The 22,702-nt window shown below is 49.9% G+C and overlaps 1 long non-coding RNA gene across 1 annotated transcript; it reads right to left on the reverse strand.

The window, feature by feature from the left end:
- Positions 1-18,740: 18,740 nt before the first annotated feature.
- Positions 18,741-20,102, reverse strand: LOC120666584. Its single transcript, XR_005671790.1, has 2 exons — positions 19,886-20,102; positions 18,741-19,807 (listed from the first exon to the last, which is right to left on the reverse strand). It is a non-coding gene; the product is annotated as an uncharacterized LOC120666584 (long non-coding RNA).
- Positions 20,103-22,702: the final 2,600 nt, after the last annotated feature.

Raw genomic sequence — 22,702 nt, forward strand, 5'->3', positions numbered from 1 at the left:
GGCTGCCATCGCCTGGGAGCGCGAGCGCTCCGCGGCTGACGCTCTTGCTCGCCGGGTCGCCGAGGCGGAGCACTACGTTCTCCTCTCCTCCGGCCAGTAGCTCGTCGTCCCCTTCGCTGAGCACGCCGCCTCTTCCTCTCACCAGGCTCCGCCCTTGGGATCTCGACCCCGGCTCAACCCGTACGACCCCATGGTCGCCCAGCTCCACCTCCAGGCCGTCGGCGTCCAGAACATCAAGGCCCTGGTCTCCGTCCTCCTCGACCCTACGTCCTCCTCCTATGGGCACTAGCGGGACCAGATTCTCCTCGCCCTCCGCCGCTACGCCCTCGACGACCACGTCCTCCTCGACACACCGGTCGAGGCGCGGGACGTGGTGTGGCTGCACCTCGACAGCCTCGCCCTGTCCTGGATCTTTAGGACCATCTCCCTAGATCTGTAGGACATCGTCTGGACTCACGGCGGCACCGCGCAATAGGCCTAGCTGGCGCTCGAGAGGCAGTTCTTCGGCAATACCGAGTTCCGCGCTCTCTAGCTCGACGCCACCTTCCGCACCTTCAAATAGGGGGACCTCTCAGTTGGTGAGTTCTGCAGGAGGATGAAGGGCATGGTCGATGCTCTTCACGACCTCGGGAGCCCGGTGCCTGACCGGGTCTTGGTGCTCAATGTCCTGCGGGGTCTTAGCTCCACCTACGGCCACATGCGGACATGGATCACCCACCAGAGGCCCTTCCCCTCCTTCCTGAATGTCCGGAACGACCTTGTTCTCGAGGAGATCACCAGGGGGCCTGCGACCGGCTCGTCCTCATCCTCCTCCATCGTGCTCGTGGCTGCTCCACCGGCTTCCTCTGCCTCGCCGGCCACCTCCCTCCTTGGTGCTCCTCCCACCGGGCAGACCGTGGGTCGGGGGGGCGTGCTGGACGTCGTCGGGGGGGGGGGGAGGGGGGACGTGGTGGTGGTGGTACAAGTGGCCCTGCTTCTGGTACTGGTGGTGGCTCGGGTAGGGGCCCAGCTGCCGCTCCTGCCCCTACCTCTGGAGGTACGCCCTGGCCATCCTTCAGCAACCCATGGTCAGGGCGCATCTCGATGTGGCCGTTCTAGGGTCAGGGCGGGGGCTCTCGCCCACAACAACCGGCGGCCATGTTCACCGGTGCTGCTCCCCAGTTCGCACCATCCTGGACTCCACCCGCTCAGCTCAGCCAGCCAGCCACCTGGCCTGGGGGGTGGGACCAGGCTGCGCTGGGGCAGTCCTTCAGCACTATGGGGCTAACACCGTCGGTCAGCACCGAGTGGATCACCGACTCGGGTGCCTCCTTCCACATCACCCCAGATGCCGGTATCCTCTTTTCTGTCCGACCCCCACATCCCTCTTGTCCTTCTTCCATTATGGTTGGCGATGGGTCCTGTCTTCCTGTCACCGCCGTGGGTTCTGCTCCTAGTTCTTTCCGCCTTCTTAATGTTCTTGTTGCTCCTCAGATGATTCATAGTTTTCTTTCCATTCGTCAGTTTACTGCTGACAATTCCTGTTCCATCGAATTTGACTCCTCTGGTCTTACTATGAAGGATTCGGCTTCTCGGCGTCCGCTCCTCCGATGTGACAGCTCGGGGCCCCTTTACACCCTTCGTCTTCCTGCTTCCGCTGCTTCGCGTTCGACTTCCTCTTCGTCTGCTGCCTTTGCCACGACACCGTCTTCCACCACCTGGCATCGCCGGCTTGGTCACCCCGGCCGCGACGTTTTGGCTCGGCTTAGTCGTAGTACTGATGTTTCTTGTACTAGGGCTCCTGCTGAGCACCTTTGTCATGCGTGCCAGCTTGGTCGTCAATTTAGACTTCCTTTTTCTTCTTCTTTTTTGCATGCGACACATGCTTTTGATCTTGTTCATTGTGACCTGTGGACTTCTCCTGTACTCAGTATTTCTGGTTATAAATACTATCTGGTGGTGGTTGATGATTTCTCTCATTACTCTTGGACTTTTCCTTTGCGTCCCAAGTCTTAGACCTTTCCCACCCTCTTGCCTGGGTGTCTACTCAGTTCGGCCTCACCATTAAGGCCGTCCAGTGTGACAACGGGCGTGAGTTCGACAACTCCACCTCCTGTTCTTTCTTCCTCTCTCGGGGTGTTCAGCTGTGCATGTCTCGTCCATATACCTCTCATCAGAATGACAAGACTGAGCGGATGATTCGCACGACAAACGACGTCATGCGCACCCTTCTGGTCCAGGCCTCTCTGCCTCCCCGCTTCTGGGCTGAGAGTTACCACACCGCCACCTACTTGCTCAACCGCCTTCCGTCCACAACTTCTCCTATTCCCACTCCTCACCATGCTCTTTTTGGTACTCCTCCCAGCTACGACCACCTCCGTGTCTTCGGGTGTGCATGTTATCCTAACATCTCCGCCACTGCTCCTCACAAGTTGGCACCCCACTTGACTCGTTGTGTGTTTCTTGCTTACTCTCCTGACCACAAGGGGTACCGATGCTTTCACCTCTCCTCTCGCCGGGTCCTTATCTCCCGACACGTTGTGTTTAATGAGTCGGATTTCCCCTACTCCACCTCCACTACACCTTCTCCTGACCCCGAGTTGGAGTCCCTGTTTTCGTTTGACCCGGTGATTCAGCCACCTTTGTATGTCTGTCCTTTTCCTGCAGGTCTTCCTGGTACACCGGCACCACCTCCGATGATACCTGCTGCGCCTCGCGAGGCCCCGGCATGTTCTATCGCGCCACGCGCGGCCCCGGTGCCTCCTCCTGCACCTACGCGCTACGCACAGCCGGTGCAGGTGTACCGACGTCGTTCGGTGCCGGCACCGGCGCCGCCTCCGGCTCCGGAGGCTCCACCAGGGCCGTCGCCGCCGCCACTCCACCGTCTCGCTCATGTGTCGAGCCGGAGGCGTACCACCCACCCCTCATCCATCGGGACCCTGGTCATATTCATCCCATGGTGACTCGGCTGATGGCTTCTCAGCCCGCAACTCTCTCCGCCATCGCGGGAGAGCCGCGAATCTCTCTAGTACCCTCCTCTATCCGTGACGCCCTGGTGGATCCTCACTGGCGTCGTGCGATGGAAGAGGAGTGCGTGGCTCTTCTTGCCAACCAGACATGGGACCTCATGCCGCGTCTCTCTGGTTGCAATGTGGTCACTGGCAAGTGGATCTGGATACATAAGCATCGGGCTAATGGCACACTGGATCACTACAAGGCTCGCTGGGTTCTCCGGGGTTTCACCCAGCGACCTGGTGTGGACTATGATGAGACCTTCAGTCCAGTGGTGAAGCCTGCTACAGTGCGCACGGTCCTCTCGCTAACTCTCTCCCGCTCTTGGCCTGTGCACCAGCTGGATGTGAAGAATGTGTTTCTTCATGGCACTCTTTCAGAGACAGTCTACTGTTCTCAGCCAGCGGGATTTGTGGACTCCAGTCATCCGGACATGGTCTGCCGGCTCAACAAGTCTCTCTATGGTCTGAAGCAGGCTCCTCGGGCTTGGTATTCTCGGTTCGCCATGTTCTTGCTGACATTGGGGTTCACCGAGGCCAAGTCTGACACTTCTCTATTCATCTACCGCTGTGGGGTTGAGACTGCCTACCTGCTGCTCTATGTCGATGACATTGTGCTCACAGCCTCCAGTCAGTAGTTGCTTCAGCGCATCATCTCCTCTCTGCAGCAGGAGTTTGCTATGAAGAATCTTGGTCAGCTCCATCACTTCTTGGGTGTTACTGTTGAGCCTCGCCCATCTGGCCTTCTTCTTCACCAGCGGCAGTATGTACTTGATATTCTAGAGCGGGCTGTGATGATTGATTGCAAGCCATGCTTCACTCCTGTCGACACTCAGGCGAAGCTATCTGCTGCTCTGGGTGATCTCGTGGCTGATCCTACTACCTATCAGAGTCTTGCTGGAGCCTTGCAGTACCTCACTTTCACCAGGCCGGATCTCACATATGTCGTTCAGCAGATCTGTCTTCATATGCATGATCCCCGGGAGTTACATCTTGCTGCGCTGAAGCGTCTCCTCCGCTATATCCGTGGCACTATTGACCTCGGCCTGGTTCTTCACTGCTCCCCCTCTGCTGAGCTGGTTGTCTACACCGATGCTGATTGGGCTGGCTGGCCGAACACTCGCCGCTCCACTTTCGGCTATGCCGTCTTTCTGGGCGGCAACCTTGTCTCCTGGTCGTCCAAGCGGCAGCCGGTTGTCTCCCGCTCCAGTGCCGAGGCGGAGTACCGTACTGTCACTAACGGCGTGGCGGAGGCATCCTGGCTCGACAGCTCTTGGCGGAGCTCCATAGCCCACTCGCCAAGAGCACGCTCGTCTACTGCGCCAACGTCAGTGCCGTGTACCTCTCCACCAACACTGTTCAGCATCAGCGGATGAAGCATGTGGAGATCGACTTGCACTTCGTTCGTGACCTGGTCGCTATCGGCGATGTTCGGGTCCTCCATGTCCCGACCACCTTCTAGTTTGCCGACATCTTCGCCAAGGGTCTCCCCTCCTCGACTTTCTCGGAGTTTCGCTCCAGCCTCAACGTAGCAGGTGGCTAGTTTTGGCTGCGCGGGGGGGGGGGGGGGGGGTTGCCCCTGTGTGTGCATTCTTTGTTCTCCAGTCTTGAACTCCGTTGCGCCGGTAGTTCAGACTGCGGGGGAGTGTTGGTGTGTATGGTTTTGGCCCATCTAGAGGCCCATGTAAAGGCTACTATATTACCCACCCTCTAGGGTTTGGAGGAATACAAGGAAATTAATCCCCAAACAAGTTGTTCGGCAATGTAATCTTGATCCACAACCTATAAAGGCCCTGGTGCTGGAAGTCTTGAGCATGTATAGGTCTGAATACATTACGCTTCATGGCAGCTTCATACTGAATCAGTTTTGCACTTGCTTTGACTCTGGAAGATAATTCTTTTTTTTCCCTATAACAGCTGTGGGTCTTCTCGCATGTATGTGTGTGAAACTGGTATAAGAAGCAAGAACACGGATACACATATTGACAAGGAAGAAATAGGTACAGGAGGATTCAGATATGTGTAGAAGGAAAAATAATGGAAACCTACAATCAGAAAAGCACAGTTCACTTCCAAGTGTTTTTGTGACTTGTGAGGTGCTGAGGTTGCGTTGCTAGTTAGATGGAACAGATGTTGCTTTGCTAGTTGGTTGAAATCTAGGCGTCGCGGATCATGTTTGGTGCTGAGAAGCATCATGCCGCCCGAGCATGAAGAGAATCGGTGGTGACTTGCTTGTTAATTCTTGTTCGTCTAGCGAACTTTGAACTTTCCTCATCTTGTATATCCGGATGATAACAAGAAAAAGTCATATAACCTTTCATCGCCAAGTTCTAAAAGGGGGAAACATTCACATATGACAAGATTCCTTGAGAAAATTGCCTTGTAAGTGTAGCTTAATGACACCACAACCTATCCACAATAGCCTAACTAAAGACTGATCAGCTGGTTAGCTCAAATGAAAATGGCAACAACAGTACAGGTTAAACCAGATAGATGGAACCACCAGATATGGAACCACCAGGTTAAACCAGGTTCATCCAAACTATCATTTACATGTGAGTGCTGTTGCCAACAAAAACGAACTTTTCTCATGACGAAGAAAGAGATATAGAGCTCCGACAAGACAAAGTTGGCCCTTCTTTTTTTTACTTCACCTACTCATCAATTAGGGTTGACACCAACTTCTTGAGTGTTGCCCTCTGTTGCAACTTTATAACTCTCTCATGGCGCAGCTTCCCATATGTCCAAATACTCATGCCAAAGCTGGGAAATCCTTTGCACAATACTTGCAGAAGAATTTCTGTGGTCCACGCGAAGGCTGATTTTCTGAAATGCATAGTTGTCGTATAAGCAATTGAGTTGATACCAATACAAAAAATCTATAACATACGTGATTCTCACAGCAAACAGAGAAATAACTACAGCAAGCATATCACTTACGTTTGCATTGGCCCTTTTGCCCTCCATATGCTTGACGGTTGTCGAATGGTTTGCCACAGGTTAGGCAATAGACTTCCCTCTGTCTCCCCAAGTTACGTAGAAGCTCACGTTTGTCATCGCTTGTGTCAACAAGGGTCAACCCTTTGGAACGAAGGTGGACTTTTGGGGTCTTGTGTAGCGCTTGTTCACCAACCTCCTCGTCCACCTTGTTCATCCTCCTGTACTCATCAACAGCACGCTCACTTGGACCCAAAGTTATAGCAAGCCATGGATAATCATCTGTAGGATCCTTAAGGATCATTTGACCTGCCAAACAACAGCTTTGGTTACTTAGTGACTGAGCATTCATCATTGGGATTCTTGGGGACATCAGTTTCTTTGAAGAAATGCAGAGGCAGATAGCATTTGATTAGATAGTATTGAAAATAGAAGGACAGGAGGTCACTTGAGACAGAGCTATTGGACAGCATGATGCAATGTAGCACTAAGAAATTTAAAGATGAACCAAAACATTCTCTAACTACTGCTTCTTTGAAATCATTTATGCAAGCACTTGATTAGAATTGTTCAAGGAAGCCAGGTCACTGTCACCCGCCGCGCAAGCCTGCAGCATGCAGAGTCCATTGCATCTTTCTCGACGAGATCAAGGCAACGCGGCGCATACAGGACCAAGAGTCCAAGATTGGCCAACGCAAATGCTTCAAACCAAAAGCAGGCTTACATGGCAAAATCTTATCGAAGAAAGTTCATGGACAGCAAAAGATGGAGAAAAGACTACTGCCGTTGGCGTTCCGATCCGACAGGTACGGCGGCCGGCGGGTCAGGTAGGCCATGGCGGTCATTGTTCTGACTTCTGACGATCGAGCAGAGCAGGTGCTACTCCTCCTCCACTCGGCCGTCACTGTCCCGGCATGCGGCTGCCACCGCGCCGGCCCGCCGCGGATCTCGACGGCGCAGACGTTTCACCTCGCCGTGCCCCGACGTGCTGTGCGCGTGCTCGACGAGCTCGTGACGGACCGTGGCCGCGGCGGCGCACCGGATCACTCGGACCTGGGCCGTCCATCTCATCAGCAAGGCTGGCCTGTCCATCGGAGCATTGATGAAGCTGCTTCTCCTCGTCCAAGGCTCTGCGAAACGCGCGCAGCATCGATAGGCAGGCTTGGTCTGAAGTCAGACCGGCGAACCTCAGCTGATGAGCATTATTCTCCTCCAAGCGCGGGGTGCCCAGACCGGCGGCCAGCGCAAGGAGGCCGGCGATGTCGTATGGCAAGATGACTAACCCCTGCTGCTCGATCTCCATGTCGGCGGCGGCTGTGGGAGCAGGGCCGGCGTCTCCAGCAGGGTACGGGACCGGCGCTCGGAGGCCGGCGTTGTCGCCGAGCTGGCCGTGGAGACCGACGTCGTCGTCGTCGATCGGGCCGAACCCCGGATGCAGGATGCCGGCGTTGTCGTCGTCGATCAGGCAGAACGGCGCCAGCTCGTCAAAAATCCCCATGCCGTCAGTGTCACCCGCAGGGCACGGGACCGGCGGCTGGAGGCCGGCGCCATCGCCGTCGGTCGGGTTCAACGCCGGCTGGGCCAAAATCCTCAGACCGCCGACGTCTCCGTCTCCGGCAGCGTATGGCTGGGTGAAGCCGGCGCAGCTATTCAGCAACTCCATGTTCACCTCATCAACTGAAATGTCAGCCCCTGGCTTCATGAATTCAGCATCTCCATCCACCAGCCCATCATCAAATACATTCAGCAGCACCATCTTCTTGGGAACATCAGCAGCTAAATTCAAATTGTTTTCCTTCTCAGAGAAATCATAGAAACCCTCATAAGCTGCATTCTGGTCAGACTTGGGCCTCATGTTATTCAGGACATACGGTTGAGACAGCTGATCAAGAGCATTTGATCAGATAGTATAGCTAATAAAAAACTAGAGGTCACTTGATACAGAGCTATTGGATGAATCATGCAATACGGCACTAAGAAAATTGAAGATGAACCAGAACATTACCTAATTATTGCTTCTTTGAATCATTTGTGCAAGCACTGAGTTAGAACTGTTCAAGGCAAATACTTTCCTAAGTAACTAATTGCATCAATTTGTGAAATGGACATGGGCATTGGCAAATTTGAATTTAAGGACTAAGAAACACAATGAGGTATTAGTTGATAGATAAAGGAATCACAAAAAAGACCTGGCCACAGTTTCTGAAGCATTTGCAAGTGCATGGATGGGTTGAACATAGCAGGAACCAAGGGCATAGTTAGATGCCATAGCAAGATCAAGCAAACATGAACTAATTGCCTGCTGTTGAATTTAAGCATTTGCACAAAGCCAAAAACACAAAGAACAAATTTGATCAGAAAATTAGGGGATCGCGTTGACTTGCTCTAATAAATGCAGTGGCTTGAGAATTGGGCATCAGATAGGTACCTGCAGGCTTCGGAGTTCTTGGTTCGTCAATATCCATGAGAAGAGAGAGCCAAGAAAAAATGTGACACAATCAGGTTGTGCAGTGAAGCCTAGGCCTGACACTGAAACATCACAGGAAACAGATTAGTGGCATAACCAGAGCCAATGATTCCAAGAACACCAGCACATCACGTGAATTCCCACCCCAGAGACACCACTCATTCAAATTCTGCACGAAATCTCATAATTCTTTTTTATTAACATCAACATCTACCCAAAGCAAACCACCAATTGATGCAGAGTGACATGAAGAATCATTACAATGCAGTAGTCATTTCAGCGAGACAGCAACTGTGCAACTAAACATTACAACAACTTGAGAATTTGCAATGCAGAATTGCACATTGCTTATCTGAATTCAGTGTAAGTTAACAAGGATTCAGAAAGTAACAGCAAAAGCGAGACGCTGATTGCTAGACGAAGCAACCAGAAACCAACCACCAAGTAGCTCTAATCTTTGCGGTTCCGCTGCGAATTGGGCGTCGGATTGGTACCGGGAAGCCCTCGATTCTTTCGTCCGTGTTCCCCAAGAACAGAGAGACAGAGACAAACCGGCGAGACGCGCTCAGGTTCCGTCCGCAAAGGAGGCGAGGCTTGAACGCTGAAACCAGGTCGCAACAAGCGGATTAGCGCGGTCGAAGAGCCCTGAAATCCACGAGCACTAGCGTTGCATCACCAAAACTCCCAGCCCTGAGGCGCAACTCGATCGAACTCCGCCCGAAATCGGGGAAATTTCAGCGCCACCAGCAGCTCCGAAGACCCAAGAACCACGCCCCCGAGAGGAGCCGCGGAATCAAGATCGAAACCCCCAAGCATTGCGCGGAAGAAGAAGAACCCACCTCGAGTTCTCGTCCCCCGATCCAGCTCCGCGGCGGTTCCTTGGAGCCCGGCGACAGGTCCCCGCGCGCTCGCCCCTGCTTGCTCGCGTCGCGGCTGCTACTACTACTTCTTTGGCGGTGGGTGTGGGGCCGTGGCCGTGGCCGCGGGGAACGGGGGAAGGCCTAGTTATAGGCGGCGGCTGGCTAGGAATGTAGACCGCAATCATCACCAGGTTCACGCCGGCTGCTCACGCGTTGAGGCGGGGAGGGGAGGGAGGGAGGGGTGGCCGGGCTCGCTCTTGCCGCGTCGCTGCGGGGGTTTGCGAGGGGAGAGAGCCAGCGCCGAACGAGGTAGTAGTAGGCAGAGGAAGGTTTGTGCGGTCGCGATCGAGCCACGTGTCTTGATTGGATGGCTAGCATCGCTGCTGTCTGGAGTTGCCACTTTTTCTTTCTAAAATTCCTTTTCTTTTCTTTTAGCCACGTGGTAATAATTATTTTGTTGAAAAAATTATCACTAACTACGTACTCCTACATGCCTAAGAATATATCTGTACTGATATATGGTGCCATAAAAAAATGCAATCCTGCGTTTGAAAAAAAGTTCATACAAGAAGTGCAATTCTAGATATTGGGTTTCCACTAACTGCTTAATTAAGTCGTTAAATTTAGAATGCATGCCAAATCTAACGGTATGTGGCAAACAAATGAGGGTACGTGAGTATTTTCACATAGAATTGCATTCTTCATGGGACGGAGAGAGTATTAGAGTAAGTATGTCAGAAATAAAATAGAACACAAGTACCAAGTGTTTATTGAAGGAAAATATTCAAGTACCGTTTCAGATATGAGATATCCAATAGCACATAAAAAAAGTAGTAACCAAAGTTTTGAATCGTTGATTCCAAGTACCGTTCAGAAATAACAAAAAACACATGCCAATTTTATCTTGTGACTAATGAAAAAAACAAATATTAAAAGAGATAGTTGATGCTGCTCTTCTTTCTGTTGCAGGCGTGAACACAACAGATGCAATCGGTAACTTCCTGCATTGCTGCCAAGGCCGATTTGGTGTAATACTTTTTTTTAATCTTCTTCAGAGTCACCACGACATCGCTCATCGACATCCTTTTGGTCAGGTGAGTCACTTGAGCAGAGCAAACTCACCTCAAATACTGCTGAAAGAAACTCGTTCAGGTTGCAGGCAATGGTAGGAAGCATCTTGCATCAGCTGCTTGCCCAGACTCCAGAACAGAGGCAAGTTCGGTTCGCATTGCTTGATGCCTGATGCTCACCTCCCCAACGAAAATAGGATCTGTGGGGTCTCCTTCCAGTGAAGACTTGTAGGAGCGTGATTCCGTAACTGAGCAAATCGCTCTTGCACTAAACTCTTCATTTCAATGCCTCTCATTGGCATCCTCTTGTCAGCTGAATCACTTTCACTTGACAGATCAAACCGAGATTGAATCACTCCGTACCATCTCTTTCTGCCTCATTCTCCAGTTGTTCGTCACGTCGTGGCAAGTCGCCTGTAGGATCTCGTGGCATCATGTCAAAATCGTTGCGAGATTAACTGGGCCAAGCAGCACTGCAATCACGTACGTGCGCCGCAGCTGAACAAACAAGGATGACGAGGCCGGCCGGCGACGGGGAAGAAAGAGCCCTGGGGAGATGTCAGCCGGAGTTCCTCAATGCGGAGATGATCCGACAGGGAGGGCAACGCCGTCGAAGCAATCTCCGGTTGTTTCGCTCGCCATGGAGCAGTGGATCGTGGACAGCGCGCGAGCCCCCGACTGCGCCGCCGTGGCCGTCTTCGTCGACGACGCCGCCGACAGTGGGGCCCCCTTCCCCTCCAGCGGTGGCCAGTGGAGTCGTCGTCGCCGCAGGAGGCCGGCGCGCGCGACGGAAGAAGCCTCCTCGATCGGCGCATCACTAGCACGGCGCACAGTGATAACTGGGCTGCTTACTGGGCCTTGAAGCCCATACGACGCGGCAGCTCGCCTTCCCCCGGTCGATCCCGCCGCTCGTTTCCTATCCAACGGCTGCAACGACCTCCAGGGGCGGACGGTAAATGAAATGCCGTCCACCCCTGGTCGGGGGACGAGCCACCGTCCACCCCTCTCGCCGCGCGGTCACCGCCGTTCGCCGCCTCCGGTCGCCTGTCGGAGCACGGTGGGTCCGAGGACGCCGATCCTCAGCCGTGAGGACGCTTCCGGGGAGATGCCCAGGGAGCGGCTGCCTGCCGGGCGCCTGGGCGCCGCCCGCGCGTCGGTCCTCGGCACGGCGGCGAAGCGCGACGGCCACGCGCTCCGCAGACCCCGAAGCAGAAGCATCTGTTTCCTCGGATGCAGGCGTCGTCTCCTGCTCCGGCGGCTCGAGGCAGGGCGAATGGAGGACGTGCCAGTAGCGCTGTTGGGTGGGTGAGCGGAGCGCCCGTTGTCCGCGCCGCCGCACCGCTCCAGCCGTCCTCCAGGCACATCGTCGGATTGCAGGCGCGGTCGTCGCCTTCCATTGCTGTGAAGCTGTTTCCTGGTTTCTCATGATCAAACGTCTACTCATAACTCATCATAGGAAAACGAAGGACGTTCTACAACACACTGATGCACGATCCATGGCTCCGCAGCATGTTTCATCTCTCAACTAATTTCTACCACACCGCCGATGGCTGACGGCTGAGAACAGCGAGCTGATGCATCACCTCCTCGCCGGCCGTGCGGCAGCTTCAAGGGCTCGAGGACGGCCGGCCGGTGACGGGGCAGAAGAACTGTCCGCCTCGGTGTTTCAATTCCGAGAGGAGGGAGGCAACAACCTGGCCCGTCGTCGTCACGAACGGCGCGCAGCGCCGCCGGCCGGCCGCCTGGCCCTTGTCCTCCAGCAGAGCGAGCGGCCTCGTCGGATGCCGGCCCGCGCGCACGCCCTGCTTCAGCTCGGGACGCATCAGCTCGCCATCGTCCGCTCGGATCCCGCCGCTCGTGGCCCATCCGACGGCTCCCGTAACCCCAGGGGTGGACGGTAAATGAAACACCGTCCACCGCCTGTGGTCGGGGAACGAGCCAACCACCGCTCCCTCGCCGCGGTCACCGCCGCTGGCCGCTCCCGCCGCCGATCGCCGGCCACTGGATCGCGCCGCGGGTCAGAGGATGCGGTTGCTCCGGCGCGCGGATGGTTCGTGCGGGAGACGCGGCTGGAACGCCATTCCTCGCCGCGCGGCCCTCGCACGGACGGCGGCCCGCAGGCAGAAATGGCCCCTGCATGGCTGTATCGTATAGGCTCCTTATGCTCTCGCCGTCCGCCGCCGACGGCCGCCGCCACCGCTGCTGGCTCCGCAACAGCGGCGGGAGAAGCAGGAAAGGAGCAGCCGGCCGGCCCACTCGATCCGCCGCCTCTTGTGCTCCAGAAAGCCGAGTCGCTTGATTCCACAACGCCGTGAATTCGCCTCTTCCAGGGGGACTGGAGGGCGGTGCGATCTCGCCGCCGGCCGGTGCCAATGCCGGTGTTACATGTATCTGAAGCAAGGTCCGTATTCTGCAACGTAACCAAGCAGAACGTGGCTGAAAAAAATATACATATACCCAGATACAGGTTCAACTTGAGAGCTTGTAATTCAGATCCACAGGTTGAACAAAGTGTAGGTATAAATACCACAGCTGGTGGACTTGCTCACACGTACCGTTCATTACTGACTGATACAAACTCAAGAATTTGCATAGGGCAGTGCCAAATGACATTTGGATAATCCATCTATATGGATCAGGAAAGCATTGTTGGGACGCAAATGGCTGCTCTGACTAGGTTGTGATCTGCAGTGCAGATTAACCTGAATTCTTCTACTGGAAAACAATCAGTCTGAAGTTCCTACTTCGATGGCAAAACTTTTCAACTCGTGATTCACTAGTTTCGGCTAAAGGCATCATGGATGCTTCAGACTTCACTACTTCAGATCTGCATGGAAAGGGCAACAAATTTTTTTGCCAAAAATAATAGGATATTCAACTGAATACCAGGATTTGGCACTTGGGAAAGTTTGAAACTTTGCCGAATGCCAGGATTTGGCACTTGGGAAAGTTTGAAACTTTGCCGAATGCCGGCCGGCTGGCACTCGGCAAAGACCAAAACTTTGCCGAGTGTTAAACTCCTGGCACTCGGCAAAGTTGCTTTTTTTGGTATACCCCTTATGGCCACTTTTGCCGAGTGTTTTTCCCTATGCACTCGGCAAAGTGACCAAATTTTTTTATTCCATTTTTCTCTATTTTTCGATATAAATACAACAAAAATATATCTGAATATAGGGACATTACAGGCAGTTATTATAACAAATATATAATTGACAAATAAGACGATAACACCGATACAAATAACACAAGTCATCACATATATCACAAGTCCGATAAATAACACAAGTACATCACATAGAACGAGTCCGATACATAGAATAAGTCTGATACACAAAATGAGTCCAATACATAGAATATGTCCACGATTAATGTCACAAGTCCACTAGTACTACAAGGCACTCACTGCTCAGGTCCGTGGGGCCAAGTTTGCCACGGGGCCGCCGGCGAGTTCTGGTCCAGAGGAGGGTTGTTCGATGCGTTCCACGACTGATTCTGCAAATAGGAACACATAAATTGAGTAAGAATAACAAAGATATAATAATACATACTAACAAAGCATACTCACGGGAGTGCCAGAAGGTCCCGGAGGAAGATAAGGCTGAACTGGAAGGGCGAAGGGAGGAGGCGGCGGCGTATAGTTCATCGACGCGCTAAGTCCTTGCATCCAGGTGACCATGCTCTAATTGGCTTTTATTTAACCATTGTTAACATTTACCTTTTAGGGCCAGATATTCTACCGAGTTGTTTCAGCAAGGATAGATTTTCTGTAGGGCCTGACTTTAAGAAGTTGGGAAAAAAAGGTTTGGAGCTGCTCAGAGCAGGTCAGCCTAATTTCAACGAAAACTTCTGATTCATCATGCATATGCATTACCTTTAACTTTTGATTATAGGGTATTTTTGAGGTCCTAATACTGTCCTCTTTTGGTTCAGGTCGACTGCTGCCAAGCCTGTTATTATTTGCAGCTGCTCAGAGCAGGTCTACTTAATTCCACTGAAAACTTCTTGTACACATTTCCTTATCTTCTGATCAGAGGGTAGTTTTGAGGGCCGGTCTAACTGTCTTCTTTTGATTCAGGTTGAATGCTGTCAAGCCTGATACGCACGACAAGCCTGATATGTTCTATGCTTCGTTGGTAGTGATCCCATGAAGTTATTTCATTGCAGTAATTGTTGTTGGGGTTCCTTGATATGGGCTTTATGAAAAAAAAATATATGGAATGTCACTGCATCTGGTTTATTTTTCAGGTATAAGGTTGAAAAGAATTCGGGATCATGATGACATGCTGAAGGAGGAGCTGGAAGCTAAACGGATGAAGATGAAAGCTGTATTTGCTGGAGTAATAGAATCACGGAAGAAGAAGCTCTTAACGATGTTTCTCTCTAAAAAGCTCTTAACGATGAAGGAAGGTGCAGTGCGTGCAATGGGAGGTGGTGTTATTCGTGTAGTCGACTGCAACTTCGGCAGTGCATTATGTGAATAATTGTTCAAAGCGAAGCACAATGTGCATATAACTTTGCCTTTATATTGTAATCCAAATTCATTGCATAAGGAAAGGCCGACTTCCGACGGAGCGTAGCGAAGGCCTGTCGCTGGGAGGCTTGGGCCGAAGCGATATAGTGAAGGTTTGCTGGCTGGCGTCTGTGGCTTTTTCCTCTTCGCATTGGAGGAGTTTTTCACGTTAAATCCTCGTGTCTCTTGTGCTTTGATTTTCTGTTCTTTGTTGTTTGTTTGCCGTCGCATCTAGCACGCCTTTGTCCACTCTTTTTGGCAATCTGTCAATCTGGTTAGAAATGGAGGTGATCTGATCAGTCAAGTTTCAGAGACCCTGCTGCGTGGTAGTAGTGGAACTAGTCTATACTATAAAAGTTGAAACAATTAAAAACAATTCTCACCAAGATTAGGCCCACCGTACCCCTCACGGAGGCCCCACTTGTCAGGCTAAAAAGGTTTGACGAAAGGGAGGGGAGATTGATTTCATCAATGTTTTCCACCAGAATCCTATTACTTTTTACACCAGCAATTTTCTATACCCACCTCTTGTACCCATATATTACTTTCCTTTGGCACACACATACTTTTCTTTGCATATCCATTGACTTCTCACAAAGATTAGGTCCACCGTACCCCTCACAGAGGCTCCACTTGTCAGGCCAAAAGGTTTGACGAAAGGGAGGGGGAAATTGATTTCGTCAATATTTTCCACCAGAATCCTATTACTTTTTACACCAGCAATTTCCTATACCCACCTCTTGTACCCATATATTACTTTCCTTTAGCACACACATACTTTTCTTTGAATATTCATTGACCCATAATTCACGTCCTTTTCTCTTTTGGAAGGATAATAATTGACATCATTGTTTGTGGAAGGAAAATAAAGATGTGTATTAACATATTATTATTTTTAGTATACACATACTTTCCTTTGCACATATATTAACCGATAATTCACGTCATTTTATTTGGAAGGATAATAATTGACATTATTGTTTATGGAAAGAAAAGATAGACATGTATTATTTTTAGAAAAAAAAATAAATGGCATCGTTGTTTGATGGTTTTCGAATGATATTAATTGACATCATTGTTTTATGGAAAGAAAAGAAAGATGTGTATTATTTTTGGAAAGAAATCGCTTGATGGAAGAAGAAAAATTAAATACGTGCCTCCCTAGTGACACAAAAAAACCAGCAAAGTGACTTACAAATGTACATGGGCCGAAATCAACACAGAAATGCACAGTGCATCAACAATCGGCCCACAAACCATGAACGAAAACGAAATGCGACACAGACACGAATCCCTTGCGGAACGGAGAATCTGTGGCCAGTCAGAATTCGAGTGATGAAGTAGCAAACATTAGAGTGTATTTAGTTGGTGAAAAAATTTGGGTTTTGGTATTGTAGTATATATTGTAGTATACTTTGCAAATTTTTTTGAAAAGTAAACATGGCTAACAGTCTGAAAGGCTGTCTCCGGACTTCTCCGACACTGGCATGGAGCGCGTCGTCGGCTAGGATGCTGATCCCCGACGCCATGGCCGGAGAAGGTACTGCAAGCAGCCAGAGACGCTCATCGGCCTGCGCCCTAGCGGGAAGCACCCACTTCCCTCATAGAGCGCCACATGGGGCATCTCCAGTGTTTAGCACTTGTGCTAAGCTAAAAGGGACCCATCTAAAAAAAGTTAGATTGGCAAAAATTGCACCGATGTTTAACAATCCTATAGTACCATCAAACCAAATAATAAATTGATTTTTTTCTCTTTCCACAGGCCCAACAATGAGAGAAGCTAGGAGCTTGTACTGGCGGACAAGGTAGAGAGAAACATTTTTTTATTCTTAGCACCGGTTGCAAACTAGAGCTCTAGATGCTAGTGTTTCTTCTATAGCACCACCTACTCCAGTGTATGGCATCTCTTCTCTTTGTTTCTCTCTCCTGCGCACCCTCAAATACACAACATTGGACATGCGCGCACCTTGGCCTACGCTGCTACCGGCGCCCGGCGCATCGGGCACTAAATAATTTAGCATCACGAATAAATTAGTCTATAGACATACACAATATTGAATAAATAAGTCTACCTGAAGAACATGCACGCCTACATTATCAATAAAATATTAATACATGTGAAAAATATATACAGATGACGAACAAGTTCGTATAAATAAATAGAATTGAAAAAGAGAAAAATAAAATAAAAAATATTATTGTCGAAAATATAAAAGAAATTTAAAAAAAGAAAAAGAGATAGAAAAAATTAAAAGAGGAAACTAAAAAGAAAATTTAGAGTTTTTTATGGAAAGAAAATTTAGAGTTAGTGAAAAGAGAGAAAAAAAAGAAGAGAAAGTTACTGCCGAAAATAGAAAATAAAAGATGGAAAGAAATGAAAAGAAATAAAATAACAAAAGCAAGCTATGCGAGCCGCCTCTTCCTATATGATAGGCGGGTCGAAACTCTAACTGAGCTAAATCTCGATTGTCTCCACACATATATATATATATATATGACAGGGCTAATACCTACTCTGGGTATGGAACAGTTATTCCATACTCGAGCCCGTCCCGACACTCGACCTGCGCTCACCACCCGACGCGGCTGCGCTTCTTTCTTTTCAGTTTTTTCCCGACGCCTGGTCTGGTTTTTCCCTAGCGGTTTCCTCTCGTCCCGCGCCCACGCATCGCGAGCAGTTGAGGAGCTGCTTTTCCTTCCAGCTCGCCGCCGCCTCCGCGGATTATGGTGCCGACGCGGTCGAACCCGGCAGTAGCTGGCTCCTCGTCGATTTTGGTGATCACGCCTGGTTCTTGGACTGCGACCTTGTTTTTCCTCTGCCCGTCCCGACTCCGGAATCTGCGATCATGCACGGGTGCCCGCCACACTACGCCGCCGGCGGAACAACAACGACGCCCAGCCAGAGTAGCACCAGCACCATGGTGATGGCCTGCTGCTTCCTGCTAGATGAACTACCGATCGCCGCCATTGCTGTCATATCAATTAATAAGCAGCTATATTTTGTCGATGGATCGATCAGCAGGCTACGAGTGCCGTGTAGTGATGAGATGATGGCTGCTTCAATTTGATCGTTTTATTTGCAGCTAGCTCGATCTGCGATCAGTGTGCATAATTGGGGATTGAGCTCAATTGGAATCATCATTATAAATATCAAGTGTTTGTATCGTCTTACTTTCTACTAAATTCAATGCTGGGGATTGAGCACGGCGCTGGCTAGTACCTACTGCACTGATCAACCTGGAAACTCACTAGTCACTGCTGCACTAGCTACTGAATTCTTGGCAATTCTCTGTTTTTAGATTGGTCTTGCAAATAACAGGGTGGTGTCTACCTGCTGTGTAATGTAGTTAACTGCAATTTATCTGATGTACCATATATGTATAATCTCATCTCAAAGATTTCTTCCACGCAGTGCAAGATCTGCATGCAGACTTTCGTAACCCACTGGTATTGTTATCATCATCATGTACGTAATGACTGGTTACTCTATGTATTACAGGTCTGAACTGCTGTGGCAGCTGCTGCTGCTTTTGTTGTGTTTGCGCCATCTGAATATGTAATCCTTCGCTGTCCAGTGTCAACCTGTTGCGTTGCAGCGTCAATTGTGTGGATTTGTGATCCCCGTGCTTGCTCAATAATTTCACCTTGCTCTATGTTCTGGATTTGGGTATGCTGGTGTTGCGGAACCATGATATCGTTGGATTTTGATTTTAGAAGGATCAATGCCTGGATCTAATCTCATCAGATTAGCTGTAAAGCTATACATGTCACTATGATGATCCGTGACCAGAGAGAACTGACAAATCACCTGAAAGTTCATTTAAGCCAAATTTTGCAAGTCATCTTTGGTTTCTTCGCTCAACCTTGCTAGCTAGGGAAGGAAGGAAACATTTGAAAGGGCACGGGTGCCACAAAACACGACATTTCTTAAGGTAAGAATAGCCCACGAGAGAGCTTGATGGGGTCCAAACAAAAGGTTGGTAATTCTTTACAAGCTCAATAATACAGTAGTACAATCTGCCAACAGATAACGTTTTATGGCAAACAACTTACATGAAAATAATGTTCGCAATCACATCTCAAGCTCATAATCTGATTCCTTCTCAATGCAGTCAAAGACAGGCTAAAACAGAGGCTCCCTCGTAACCTTTTGTTCCCGTCAAGTGACCCAACCGCTATTATACAACTGAAGATTGATGGAGCCCAGCTGATGATTCGGTTAGCGTGTCTCTGCCCTTGCTTGTTATGCGTGTGTCCTGCTGTTCTCTGCAGCTCTCACTTGTTGGAACAATGGGTGCACCTACAAGAATACAAGTATCCAGTATAAGATGACACAGACTTGGCAACATTAATAAATTATGAAGAGGAAATACTATGCAGCATAAATCAATTAAATCTGTTGGGTCTTATAAATTTGCATGCAAAAGATCTGGCTCAGAAACCAAAATGCTCAGCCAAAAATACCATTCACCTATAGTAAGTAATTTGCAGCCTTGCAGCAGGGAAGGAATAGTATCATAGCACGGAAGTCGGAAGGAACAAAAAGAAATGAATTCACTCATATCTAAGCATGAGCAGAGATATCTACTGGAAAACGCAACATGAAAATTAATCAATCCAAACCAAGAACCCCTACTGCTCAACCACGATATACCTTATGGATGTGGATCCTTAAGTCTAAAGCACATACACTAGCCAGTATGTCTCTCCTCTCCCTTACCGCTGTCGCTGCTCCGATGCGCCTCTACAGAGTCGCACAGTTGGATGAGGCACCAAGGTGGCATCGTCAGCACAGCAGTGGAGAAAAACGAGGAACTAGGTGTCCAAGAGTGGTCCCCTGACGTGGGCGAGATCGAACACGGGTACGATAATGACGGCCACCGGCAAATTCAACACTAGATGCTCAGATTGGGAGATTATGCTCACAATTAATCAACAGATCAGCTCCTTCTATTTTCGGAGAGGGTCTCTGACTGCAAGCGACAAAGAAACATTAGGATTGGAAATCCATTTGTCACTCGTAGGATCAAAGAATTCCTCTCTGCAATTACCTTCGGTCGATGCTTCCTTCAATTCCAAAGTCTGGAACAATGGGTTCTGATGCAATTAACCTGGATCTAGATGTCCTGACGGCGGTGCCAGTAGGAGAAAATGGAGGCAGTGCTAATGACGCCACAATCGCCTCGCCGCCGCAGTCGAGGGCTCGAGGCGGAGTTGGGTGACTAGCTATAAAAAATATGCGCAAACAATTGAACCATCAGGGGCAGGATCTACCTGACGAGTGCCAGAGCCAGTGGCTGGGGCAGCAGGTGGAGTCCGCGTAGACGAGATCTGTGCGTTGCTTCCGCGGGTCCAGTGCAAGCAACCGGAGATGCAGTGTGGTGAGGAAGCTCGATGCACGCAGCACCGATTCCGGCGGAGCGGTGTCGCGAAACGGATCGCGAACTGGGAGGAGGGAGCTCTGTCGGAGGAGGGGAGCGCCATCGGGAGGGAGGGGCAACGGCGGGAGGAGGGAGCGTGCCGTCGGGAGGAACGGCGGCATCGGGAACGGGAGGAGGGAGCGCCGTCAGGATCTGCTCGCGACCTGGGGGCACCCTGTTGCATTGGACGAACGCCCGGGTGGAGGCGGCAACAGTGGATGGCCGGCTAGGGCCGGCGGGAGCAGGCGCGGCAGCTCGCCGGGCGGCACGGACGCCGACGGCGCAGCGAATCGCACTGGACGGCGATGCAGGGCGTGGCGGGCGTAGGGAAACGCCCGGCGGCGCTGTGCATCTATGAGCTGGGGAGGGGGGGAACCGCTCGCTCGGTCGTGGGTCGACGACGGCGCGAGCGTTCGGGTCGGGTGCGGGGGTCGAGCGCGGTGGGCGGGCTCGGGTACTCAATAGTTTATTCAGTACCCAGGTATCTAATAGACCTACTATATATATATATATATATATATATATATATATATATATATATATATATATATATATATATAAAGAACTACCTATATAATATATAGCCATCCCAGTCTTCCGGGAGCATGACTACCCCCAACCCGCACCGAGATTGACTGCAACTGCACTTGATCGTGCCCGTCTATTTTCTCATGAACTGTCCAGATCAATCTGTACAGTAGCGAACAGTGATAAGTAATACCTGGCCGAACGTTGTTACTACAGTGTCCCAAAGTGATGAACGGCAATTTGCCTCTGTCCTAGCAACGGCTTAAGTTGCACTATGTTGACACCCAAATTTGGCACCTGCTGAGGTCGACCGGTCTGACCGGTCTGGTCTGAACAGTCCGAGTAGAATTAGAGTTTTTGTAAAGAGTCCTCATGTAATCCTACTCGTGAAGGGGTACGTCTTCCCCGGCCTATAAATATAAAGGCTAAGGCCGATTGAGGTTATACCCAATCGAATCAATACAAAAAATCGCATTACTTTTATCTCTCAAACCCTAGCCTTTTCTAACCCTAGATTGCTTTCTTCCAACCCTAGATTGTCTGAATATAGGGACATTACAGGCAGTTATTATAACAAATATATAATTGACAAATAGGACGATAACACCGATACAAATAACACAAGTCATCACATATATCACAAGTCCGATAAATAACACAAGTACATCACATAGAACGAGTCCGATACATAGAATAAGTCTGATACACAAAATGAGTCCAATACATAGAATATGTCCACGATTAATGTCACAAGTCCACTAGTACTACAAGGCACTCACTGCTCAGGTCCGTGGGGCCAAGTTTGCCACGGGGCCGCCGGCGAGTTCTGGTCCGGAGGAGGGTTGTTCGATGCGTTCCCCGACTGATTCTGCAAATAGGAACACATAAATTGAGTAAGAATAACAAAGATATAATAATACCTACTAACAAAGCATACTAACGGGAGTGCCAGAAGGTCCCGGAGGAAGATAAGGCTGAACTGGAAGGGCGAAGGGAGAAGGCGGCGTCATATAGTTCATCGACGCGCTAAGTCCTTGCATCCAGGTGACCATGCTCTAATTGGCTTTTATTTAACCATTGTTAACATTTACCTTTGTAGGGCCAGATATTCTACCGAGTTGTTTCAGCAAGGATAGATTTTCTGTAGGGCCTGACTTTAAGAAGTTGGGAAAAAAAGGTTTGGAGCTGCTCAGAGCAGGTCAGCCTAATTTCAACGAAAACTTCTGATTCATCATGCATATGCATTACCTTTAACTTTTGATTATAGGGTATTTTTGAGGTCCTAATACTGTCCTCTTTTGGTTCAGGTCGACTGCTGCCAGGCCTGTTATTATTTGCAGCTGCTCAGAGCAGGTCTACTTAATTCCACTGAAAACTTCTTGTACACATTTCCTTATCTTCTGATCAGAGGGTAGTTTTGAGGGCCGGTCTAACTGTCTTCTTTTGATTCAGGTTGAATGCTGTCAAGCCTGATACGCACGACAAGCCTGATATGTTCTATGCTTCGTTGGTAGTGATCCCATGAAGTTATTTCATTGCAGTAATTGTTGTTGGGGTTCCTTGATATGGGCTTTATGAAAAAAATATATATGGAATGTCACGGCATCTGGTTTATTTTTCAGGTATAAGGTTGAAAAGAATTCGGGATCATGATGACATGCTGAAGGAGGAGCTGGAAGCTAAACGGATGAAGATGAAAGCTGTATTTGCTGGAGTAATAGAATCACGGAAGAAGAAGCTCTTAACGATGTTTCTCTCTAAAAAGCTCTTAACGATGAAGGAAGGTGCAGTGCGTGCAATGGGAGGTGGTGTTATTCGTGTAGTCGACTGCAACTTCGGCAGTGCATTATGTGAATAATTGTTCAAAGCGAAGCACAATGTGCATATAACTTTGCCTTTATATTGTAATCCAAATTCATT

Source organism: Panicum virgatum, chromosome 3N (assembly GCF_016808335.1).
Source record: "Panicum virgatum strain AP13 chromosome 3N, P.virgatum_v5, whole genome shotgun sequence".
Classification (NCBI taxonomy): Eukaryota; Viridiplantae; Streptophyta; class Magnoliopsida; order Poales; family Poaceae; genus Panicum; species Panicum virgatum.